Here is a 10,778-nt window from a genome sequence, read left to right as displayed (position 1 = left end):
TAACAATTGTGGTAATTCTAATACTTCTGAGTTAAGTGAATGTAATTTAAAATACTTGTATTTATTGTGATTCAGTGTTTTATTAGCAGGCACCTTTGCCTTGCAGGAATAACAGCTCAAATGACTGTTTGTAGATTGTTGTTTTTAATGTTTTACAATAATGTTGTTTCCTAAGCCATCTTAGGAAAAAATTCTCTTTGATTCATTGTAAGTTTCCTTATTCATTATAGTGTGTCCCAGCATGAAAGCAACAATACTGACGTTTATCTTCAGAGTCTAAGGCACTGTGATTTCGTAATGTAGTTTACTCCAGATGATTTGTTTAATTCTATGCTTAGAAAAGTGGTTCTGATAGAACACTAGAAAAATGCATGGAGGATGTTTCTGTGCAAACAGGTATGTAAATCAACTAGTTCATCTCAAAAAATTGTTTCTCTGGTATTAAATGCTCTATATTGAGTTTCTTTTTTTAAATTGAGTTTGCTATGGGTGAGGCTGAAGTCTGTATGTTACCCTACTCCATTCCACATAATGGGGCAACCTGAAATTGAGTCTGTGTTTTCTGAGGTGAACAAATTTTCTTTTAAATAATTAGGCAGTGTCCCAGCTCTTGTAATCCTCGCTTGTGCAAAAAAGACAGTATAGTTTATGAATGTGGCTGAGATTGTATTTGAAATGTTTCCTTAAAAGTTTTCCCAGGTCTTGGTCGTGTAATACCTCCGATACTTCTTACCTGATTTTGTCATAAGAGGCAGCTGCATCATGCTGGTGCACTTCTCATCCATGCAGGTTGGATCCTTCCTGGCTGGGGAGTTGTACACAACATTAATGGAACTTTTAAAATTTCCTTTAATGTAAGATTTGATGTGGAATTACCTAATCTGAGTCTTGTGAGCTTCACATATCTTTGCAGTGCGTCTCCACGTGAATACACATATGCATATGCACAGAAACACACAGAACGATATGATTTTTATCCCGATGGCTTACAAAAGGAAACTGGTGAATTCCTTTCCTGCCTCACTTCTCAAAGTGCCCTTTTTATCTCATGGTGTGCATTCCTTGTAGCTTTCTCAGTAGGCTGCGGTTTCTTCCAAATTTAGTTTGATGATGGAGCAGTGTGTTGCTTTGTTTCTCCTTTCACACTTGTCATGTTTAAAATGTGTATTCTCTCTTGATCAGTTCTGCACGCAGGCAGTAAAGGAAAAGTAAAGAATTTGTCTTGGAAAACATGAATTAAATGTGGATTGGCATAGACATAACTGAGAATTTAGCTTAAAATAGCGCTCCTATTATTGCAGAGTTCTGCATGTTTTATGAATTCTGTCCCACTTCTTGAAGGAAATGACACTTACCTAATCACACTGTCTCCACATGTGTGTCGTGTTCCCTAAACTCACTGCTCTGCTTGCTCCTCGTGTCCCTACTGGGCAGCTTTTTTTGTTGGCAAGATGATGGTCTCAACTGTGTTGGCATTTCTACGTTTCAACCATTAGCTGGCTTGTAAGATGAAAGTCCTTACTTTCACTGCTGTGGAAAAGAGAATGGAAAAAAAAGCTACTTTTTCCTGTGTTGGCATGTGTCTGTAACTGGTTGAAGCCTGTGACATAGAACATGGCAGGACCTGGGGCTTTTGGGTGGAATACCTGGGAAAATTGGAGGAAGAGTGTATTGCAGGTAGAGTTGCTGGACAGAAAAGAGCTGAGGAAGTTTCTGTATGCGTGTGTTCCCTTTGTGCATAAATAGCTCAAAATCATTAGTAAGGAGAGAATTTTACTAACAAGTCGTGTCTGGACGATGTAAATAGCAGGTAGTTGCTGTAATTTATTCCTTCTTGCCAGCTTCAAACTGCTGGAGGTTACAACTACTGTAGATACTTGTTGATCTCCCTAGGCTGAGTGATCATGGCACCTAGAAGCTGGCAGAACTGAAAGCTCAAAACCACTGGTCATAGCATGGGTTCCATGTTTGCATGGTTTAAGATGATTGGCACTGATAGCTTTCCAGAGGGCTGGATACCAGCACCTAATAAGATCTAGTAAGAGACTTCTCAAAACAGTTGTCAGAAGTGATGTGTTAGGAAACCATTTTTTTGATGGAAAAACTGTCTGCTTAAAAGGTTCCAATTACCTGTACCCTACGGAACAGTGCAGTATTTCCGTATCCTTTGTTCTGACCCAAGCCACTTTGTTTTCTTAATGCTGTGGGTTTACATCTTGTAGCATCAACATCCTTTGAATGTTTTAAATGCAGCTGACATCATGCTGGACTAGTCTGCTCTTCTCTGAAGCAGGAGGAGTTTCTTGGCAGCTGCTCCTGACAAGCACCAGTGGTGTACTGCATGTACTGAGTGAGGACACCAGCCCTGTTCTGCTTTAAAGCATTGACAGTCCTCAGGTAACAATTAACCACAGTACTACACCAATAAAACAGTCTCTTCAGCATGCTCTGCCTTGTAATCTGAATATAACCTTCAGGGGCTGGCTTTAAGGTTACTTGGGTGCATTTTTTGTGAACGACGGTTTGTGTTGATAAGTGCCCCATTTCCTTCTCTCCTCCTCTGGTAGTTCTTATAGAAAGGTTTGCTTGGGATCAGTATCTTTCTCCAGTGATGCTGATTGAAAATAATCTGTTTTCCTGGTTTGGAGCAAATTCTGATAGACCTCAACCATTTTTGGCATAGTTGTCTAACCTGTGTTTTTAAGCTTTGAAAGCAGAAGTTGCATAACTGAATCTGTTAGAAGAAACTTTGTGTCTTAAATTTCTTTTTGAAATTTATATTCATATATGAGTGCCATATATAAATCAAATTCCTCTGTTATAAAGGTGAAGTTTAGATATGTGTGGTTTAGTTACTTCTAAATATATGGTTTATAGTAGATTACTTTCTTTTCTCCTAGGTGGCTCTGTAAGATTCGTAACTTGCAGATTCAGTGACTTCTTGGACTTTCCTCCATGTTTTTTGTCATCGTTCAATGGCCTTAGCAAGTTCCATGATTTCAGAACTCCTAGGGTACGTGCTGTGGAGTGAAATGAGTGCTGTACTTTCTTCTGAGTCTCTGATGCCCTAGAAAAATCTGGGTGCCCTCTGCTCTTTTTTGAGATAGTTTCCGTATTGGAAGTCCTTAGATCTTATTTAATTTTCAGCTTCACTTAATGTTTAGCAATTGCTGGGATTCTGATTAACCAACAACCTTGTACTATGACAGGAACTTTTCAAAGGATGCATGTTACATTTTGAAATGTTTTAGAAACTATATTAAGCTCTGAAAATTCTTTATAATAGTAATTAAAAATCGGATGTTACACTTCCAGTATTTTTGTTAGTATACCTCAGTAATACTTGATGTAGAATTCACTGAACTTTCAGTAGGATTAGAGTTTGGAACAACCATTGTTTTCTGTGCAGGAAAAACTGAGTCTAGACTTCTGCCCTTTAGGAAGTTGTTTCTAGGCAACTGCTTCTGAATGCTGCTGTGTTCTCTTAGCAGATGTCTGTTCTGCTCTGCCAAAAGGAGAAAATGTTCATCCAGATGTAGTGGCTGAGTATGCAAGGGAAAGGAAGAAGAAAGAGTAATACAAATATTGAATTGTTGTACAAGAACTTCAGCTCTCCAGAGGTTAAGCAGTCTTGGAGGCCTTCCCTTCTGAAACATGACAGCACAGGTAGGGTGAGGGGGCTGAGATATGTGGTGTCTCCTCCAATGTCTCCCTACACATCTTTTTAAATAATTTTTTTTCTGTTTTCAAAAATGAGTTGGAATTTTTTAAATTACACTTTAAGTTTTAAAGCTCATCAAGCAGCATTATGAAGGCAAGCTGTGTATCATTATTGGGCCAAGCGATTCAATTAAATGGAAGTTACCTAAAACACTGAACTTAGTTGTGACTTAGCAGACTGATTTTAATAGATTTTTGTATGGATTATTGACAACCGTAAATACAACTATGATCTGGGTTGGTATGGTCTGTAGTACAGACTCTCAACAGATATGTTCAATAGGTTTACAAAGTTATCTGTGCACTGAGTTGCTATTCTGTCAGGTAACTGAATGCCTCTTTACTAGTTTTCTGTTACTCGGAGGCATTAGCTCCTTCCACTACAGAGCTGATGGTTTAATTTGCTTGGTTTGTGTGAAGGTACCAAGCTCTTTACTGACTTCTTCATTGTTCACCTGGGACCTTTATTTGGTAATTTTGTAAGTGTTAAAATGCCTTACGCTTATTAACATTTAACCTTCCTCTTTTGCAATCATTTTAAGCAGTAAGAAAGATGGTACAATTCAAATATTTTGAATGTCAGCTTTGTTCCAAATTTGATATTGCTGCTTGCATTTAGATGATAATCCCTGACACTGCCTCACTGCTATAACAAATTTCATTATTTTGGGCAGATAATAAAGTTATTTTATTATCCCAGGAAATAAGACGTTGCTAAAACCTCTAAGAAACATGTAACAATCCTGATTCTTGCACAAACTATTTTAACACCAATAAGACTTGGAGTTTTATATCCACACGCTGAATATTTAAAGTTGATGTAGGTTGTTTGCAACTAAAACTTTTCAGGCTCCTCCTATAAATAAATGCAGTATGATGTGCTAATCTTTGGTGAGTCATATCCATACGAAGGTGGCAGATTGCTATCACCTGGAACTTCCCAACGTTTTCAGAAAATGCTGATTCAGCGATTCCGAAAAATGACCGGTGTGCATCTTGCACTGGTGAAACTGAAAGTATTCTAGGGACTGATAGGTGGATGGCAAAAGCAATATACTTAATGCTTGTAAAACTGTAATTGGATTTTTAAAGTCTCTAATACGTACAACTACCCAGTTTGCTTGAAAAAAAATGCAATCCTTCAATAAGCAAAATGCGATGAGTTGTATTCTAATAAATCAAATTTAATGAACTGTCCTACATCCTTCTTTTTAATACTATGTTATATTAAATGTTTAGCTACACACAATAGGCATTTCACTTGAAATATGTTGATGCTAACAATATTAGCATCCCCTCATTAACATGGCTAGCAAGGATAGGAAGGTGTTGCAGGTACGCCTTTTGTGCTGCAAGAAGCACACTGCAGCTACCAACAGTATTCTCATCCTAAATTCAAAACACAGTAGTAGGAAGAAAGTGAACTGTCCCAGCTGAAATAAGGGCAAATCTCAACTTTTAAATGCTTTTTCAGCCTTTACAGCAGAACTGGTGTGGATTTTAGATATTGGTAGAAGTACTGATGAGTAGCTCTTGGCTTTAAGCTAATATCCACTGTTCATTGAGGTAAATGCCCATATGAAGCTGCTGAGCTTCTAGACACTAGTAATTACTAAAATACTGTGTCTTACACAGATACAACATAAGTTAACTTAATAAGTGCATCGCTTTAGAGCAGCATCTTATGAAATGGTATGCCATGTGCTGCCAAAATAGTGAATCAGCTTCATGGGCTATGCTGAATACTTTGTTTAAATAAAGTTATTTAAATTCCTAATGCCTTTTCTCCTCTCAGTGAGTATAAAAATAGTTTTAACAATGAGTTAGGGATGATAGTCTTGGGAATGCTGATTATTCTGCATAATATTTTGAAGTTTTTCTCCTACTTTTAGATTATTGTGGCATTTTGACGTGTTACTGCAGCTACCATTCCAGGTCCAAGCATGATTTTTCACGTATAACTTTTTTTAGCCTAAAGAAGTTTTTCCAAGTCCTAATAGCTGCATCTTAAGAGGTCTTAAGTGGACTGAACATTAACTTAACAAATTGTTGCTGGACTCATTTTGTCCTGTCTGAAATCCTGTGTTTTCTCTCTGCTTCACTCCTCCTCGTGTCCTTTCCTGTTTTTCTGTCTAGCTCTGGCTAGATATACAAAACCTTAAGTAAAAATGAATGCTTTTTCTAATACCTGTCATCCTTTCTCACTAAGAAACAAAGGAAAACAACATACCAGTACCTAGAGCGTTTTATGCTGTTTATACTTTGTTGCTTCTATTTATTTTATTCTGGACACATTCTCCTGTTTTCCTGCCTTTTTGTCCCTGAGTACTACTTTTCCACTGTGAACGACCCCTGCACCCTTGCTGTGGGCTGTCTGTGGTGGTTGGTGAAAGTGTAATAGTACTGTGGCAGTTCAGGCTTCCAAGTTCTGCTTTTAGCCATCTGCAAAGGAAAATTTATTAGGAGCTGTTTGGTAGAGGTTCAGAAAATGCTTTGCATTCCTTGGCTGGGATATTCTCCAAATGGGAAGAGCTGAACCCAGAGAGCATTACTTACTAATGTGCTGGTCTTCATCCTGCATGCAGTGCTGGCTCCAGGAGAGCTTACTTGCAAACACATCAAAGATTGTGTGAAGGGAGATGTGAGCAAGACCCAATAGTATGTGTGGAATGTTGCAAGATTCAGCAGGGAGCAACCAAGATAATGCTAAAGTGTAGGGATTGAGAACATTTGGGGTCATGCTTTAAATGTCTGCATATGCATGATAATAAGAAATCTCGAGTTTTACTGTGGTGGCACTAACACTTGAAAAACACACCATAAAGTGTTCTAATCTATTGATGTGGAAAAGCCAAATGAGGCTTCTTGAGGTTCTGCCACCTACCATCATCATTGCCTGGGCCTGCTTCTCAGGCTAGATACCAGCTGGGTATTGCAGATTTAGTGATTTCCTCCGTGTTTTTAGATCACAAGAATGGTATAGATAATACTGAAAGGAAGGGTCAGCAATGTGAAAGGGTCGATTAGCAGAAGGGAGGATGATTGCCTCTGTCAAACAAGGAGGGTGCATGTGCTCCTCCCAGGGTTTTCTGAAAGCAGTTTTATTCAGCATGTTTGCTAATGACCTTGAAGGTTAGGTTAATTTGGTATTGATCAGATTAACAAATGTAAAATGTGGTAAATAAAAGCAATTAATTACAAATACTGGGGGGGGACATTAGCTTACTATTGAATTATAGTGAAGGGAAGTTTAACATAAGGAGCAAAATGCCAGAGAAATGCTCATATCCCAGGATATCTTATGACTGCTTTTTTCTTGTTGAAGAGAATCATAGAATCATTTGAGTTGGAAGAGACCTTTAAATGCCCTCTAGCCCAACTGCTGCTGTGAGCCGGAACACCCACAGCTCAATCAGGTTGCTCAGAGCCCCATCCAGCCTGGCCTTGAATGTCTCCAGAAATGGGCCTTCCACCACTTCTCTGGGCAACCCGTGCCTGTGTCTCACCACCCTCATTGTAAACAAACAGACAAACAAAACCAACAAACAAAACCTTTTCCTTATATCCAGTTAAATCTCCACTCTTCTAGTTTAAAACCATTTCTTCTTGTGTTATCATAGCATACCCTTCTTTATTATAGCTCTGCTTTAGGTCCTGGAAGGCATTTTTAAAGTTCAAGTATCTCATGCTTAGCAAGCTTGCTTGAAATTCTCCTATCAGAAAAGCATAAAGAGGAAGATTGTGGTAAAATGCAGTTTTACATTTCTTGGTGCAAAAACTGGAAACGTGCAGCTCAAGAGGACACTGTTGTGCAGAGCAGGCATTGAAGCTGGCCTGCACCTTCTCTGAGAGATCTTAGGCCTGAAGTCCATGCCACAGCCGCACAGCAGTACTTCTTGAGAGTGCTGCCTTCTGGTCTTTGGGGCTTTATTTAGCAGTAGAAGCTGAAATGATCTTTCATACCTACATTTTAAAAGCGACTATTCTAATTGGTCTGATGTGAGGTCTGCCAGTACATACTGCTATTTGTTGGCTCTTCCAGCAATAATTCACAGTGCTAACAGGAGGAAGTTCCTGTCTGCGTTGGCTCTAACACTTGTGTGGATGCTTTAAGCAAGTCCTTTCTCTTGCTCTTCCTACTACTTACGGCCTTCACGTATATTAAATGACTAACTGAAAGAGGTGAGGCAAAGCAGCCTGTGTGCCCCCAGACCTCTGGTTTTATGCAGCTGGTGGAGACAGCACAGCAGCTCCCCTGCAGTCCATCCTCATCCCATGGCTCCACTGAAGAGCCTTTCACGTTTCCTTATCAAAATTAACATTAGCGGGGAAAAAAAAAAATCTCTGTTACATAAATTGCAGCTGTATCGCCCTTTCCCAGGTGCCTGTTTTGTTTTTAAGGGAAATGATAATAGAAATACTGGTGGGGAAAGACAGAGCACAAGCAATTCCCACTCTTTCCTTTGAAGTGAGCAGTTTAAAAATTGGCTTCTTTTGTTAGAATTCAGGGTAAGTGCTTTTCAATAGATGAGATATACTTTTGCTCAGTTCTGATGGACTCCACCAAATCAACCTCCCACTCAATTCAATTAATTCCCTCCCCCCTGTGTGTGAGAAGCAAGGTTTGGATATAAAAACACCGAATGTAAGATTAAAATGTCTACAGAGATGATCAGAAGGGAGTCTGTTTTAATAACCCTCTCAGATTGCTGTGCATGAGATGTGGAAGTAGGAGGTTTAATCTCAGTGCAGTGCCTTTACAATTATAATCAGAATTGAGCAGGGTATTGGTCAATAGGAATTGTGCTCCTTGGGGTAGGGAGAGTACTGTAACAAGAATTAAGCCTCAAGATGTTAGGGAAGGAAACCATCTGCAAAGAATAATCAGCTGCAGTGGTATGGATCTCGGGTTCATGGAAAGAATTGTTCAAAACAAATAAAAACCCCCCAGCAAGAGCCAGCAGAAAATTCATGGAGACCAAGGTCCTCATAGCGTGAGCGGTAAAGAAACCCTGTTTCCCAGTGCGTAATGCTTTCTTTGGTGGATTTTGACTTTGAGGTACTTACAGCTGGTGTCAAGGTAAAAGGAAGAATTTTTTCATTTTGTTTCCTTATGGCCAAGACTGGTTCCTATAAATCAGTGCAGGGTGCAAAAAAAAAAGTTGTCATTAATTTTAGGCGAGTCATGGAAACATGTAAGGTGTTAATTGAAAATTCTGCAGAGTTCTTTCCTCCTTAATCTCCCAGGCTAAAAGCTTGCTGAGTTTGTTTTTTTTTATTTTTTTTATTTTTTTGTCACGTAGTGTGTGTTTAGTGTCTTTTAAATTATTCTTGGGCTGCTGCTGACTGAGGTATTACATAGAAACCAGGCTTAAGACATGGTATTAGTTTTTGATTGTTTTCCCTTTTTTTTCCTATCCACATCTATTATGTGCATTATTTGAAATGAGAGATTAAGTGTGATTAATGTGAGTTCACTGTTCCTCAAGTTGTGCTTTGAGATGGGAATCTTACAGTATCTCTTAAGACTCTTAGAGACAACGGAGATAAGGTGTAACTTTATAAGGTGCTGTAATTCCGTGCTCTACAGGTGCCAGTAACTTAAGATTCTTGCTAATTCAAACTGAATTACCATTTCTTAGGTAATTAGAGTGAATTTGAAAGTTCAACAGAGAAAGATGATAATTTAGAGTTCTGTAATTTATGTTTAGATACATAAGACTAATAAAACGGGGATAAAAATTTAAGATGAGCATTATAAATTCTGTGCGCTCTGTGCTGAGAGGGTGTAGACACAAACTTGTGGAGTGTTTGGCCTTCCCAAATATCTGATTAAGGGTCTATGAACACAACATGAAAAACAAGAGCACTAGGGTGGCTGTCTCTTTATTTTTGAGCTACTGCAAGACATATCTACGCAAACAGATCTTCTTGTATCTTTTTTTCACACTTAGGTGCAGTTCTGAAAGAGAAGATGTAAATGATATAGACGTGAATTTTGACAAAAGATGTCAACTTATTTTTCATACTCAAAAGAGAGGAAATTTTATTAGCAGAGGTCACTTGACGAAACAAAATTTACTGAAGTTACAGTGCATATTTGTGCTTTGCAAACTGTCAAAATGCAGAATCATAGAATGCTTTAGGTTGGAAGGAACCTCAAAAATCACCTGGTTCCAACCCTCTGATATGGCAGGGTTGCCATCCACTAGATCAAGAACTAGATCAGGTTGCCTAGAGCGCCATTCAGCCTGGCCTTGAACACCTTCAGGGACGGGAGGTTTCTGACCCTCCCCTCTGACAATCCTATGAATGCTTAAAGCCTGAATAATATAGGTTATTATTCAGGCTTTAAGCATTCACAAGATTGTGTAAACATTAAAATTTGAGTTTGTTCTTTATGCAAATTTTCTATGGGAGTGTTTTCCTTAATGTCAGATAAGTCTGATTTTTTTTTTTTTAATATCAGTCATTAAATAATGAAGGACCAACAATGATTAAATTTCACAGTATAGATGCCACATTTGTTATAAAGAGAATGCGTATGTACAGTGTGCAGCTTAGTCAGTGTTTCCCTTAAGTAAAACCTTAGTCACAAGATTAAGATACTTGAAATTAGCATTTCAATTTAAAAGTAAATTTTATTTCTGAGAACTGACAGCTGTCATGTCTTTTAAATAATATATATAATCACTTCAGAATAATAGAACTGCTCACTAGTTGCAGTGAAGCAGGATCAGGCCTCCCCGAAAGCTGCCAGGGAATGCATAAGAGGACATCATAACACATCTTACCTAATTTTTACAAGCATGGCATGCAGGCTCTTGTTCATCACTGGGGAAAATACGTAACTTATAGTGGTGACTGTGTTGAAAAATAGTGTTTTGTAGCTGAAAATTTGCTCTATAAAATATAATGTTACTATGCTTTTTGTATCTGTTGTAGTTTCCAAGGAAATCAATAGAAGGCATTTCTTTTGGGGCAGCCAATATATGTATGTCTGTTAGGGCTGCAGGCAAATGACAAGACCTGGTTGTGAGGTTAAGATAACTGAAGCT

The sequence above is a fragment of the Meleagris gallopavo genome, chromosome 10 (genome assembly GCF_000146605.3).
Source record: "Meleagris gallopavo isolate NT-WF06-2002-E0010 breed Aviagen turkey brand Nicholas breeding stock chromosome 10, Turkey_5.1, whole genome shotgun sequence".
NCBI classification, from domain to species: Eukaryota; Metazoa; Chordata; class Aves; order Galliformes; family Phasianidae; genus Meleagris; species Meleagris gallopavo.
This window is presented reverse-complemented; position numbering follows the sequence as displayed.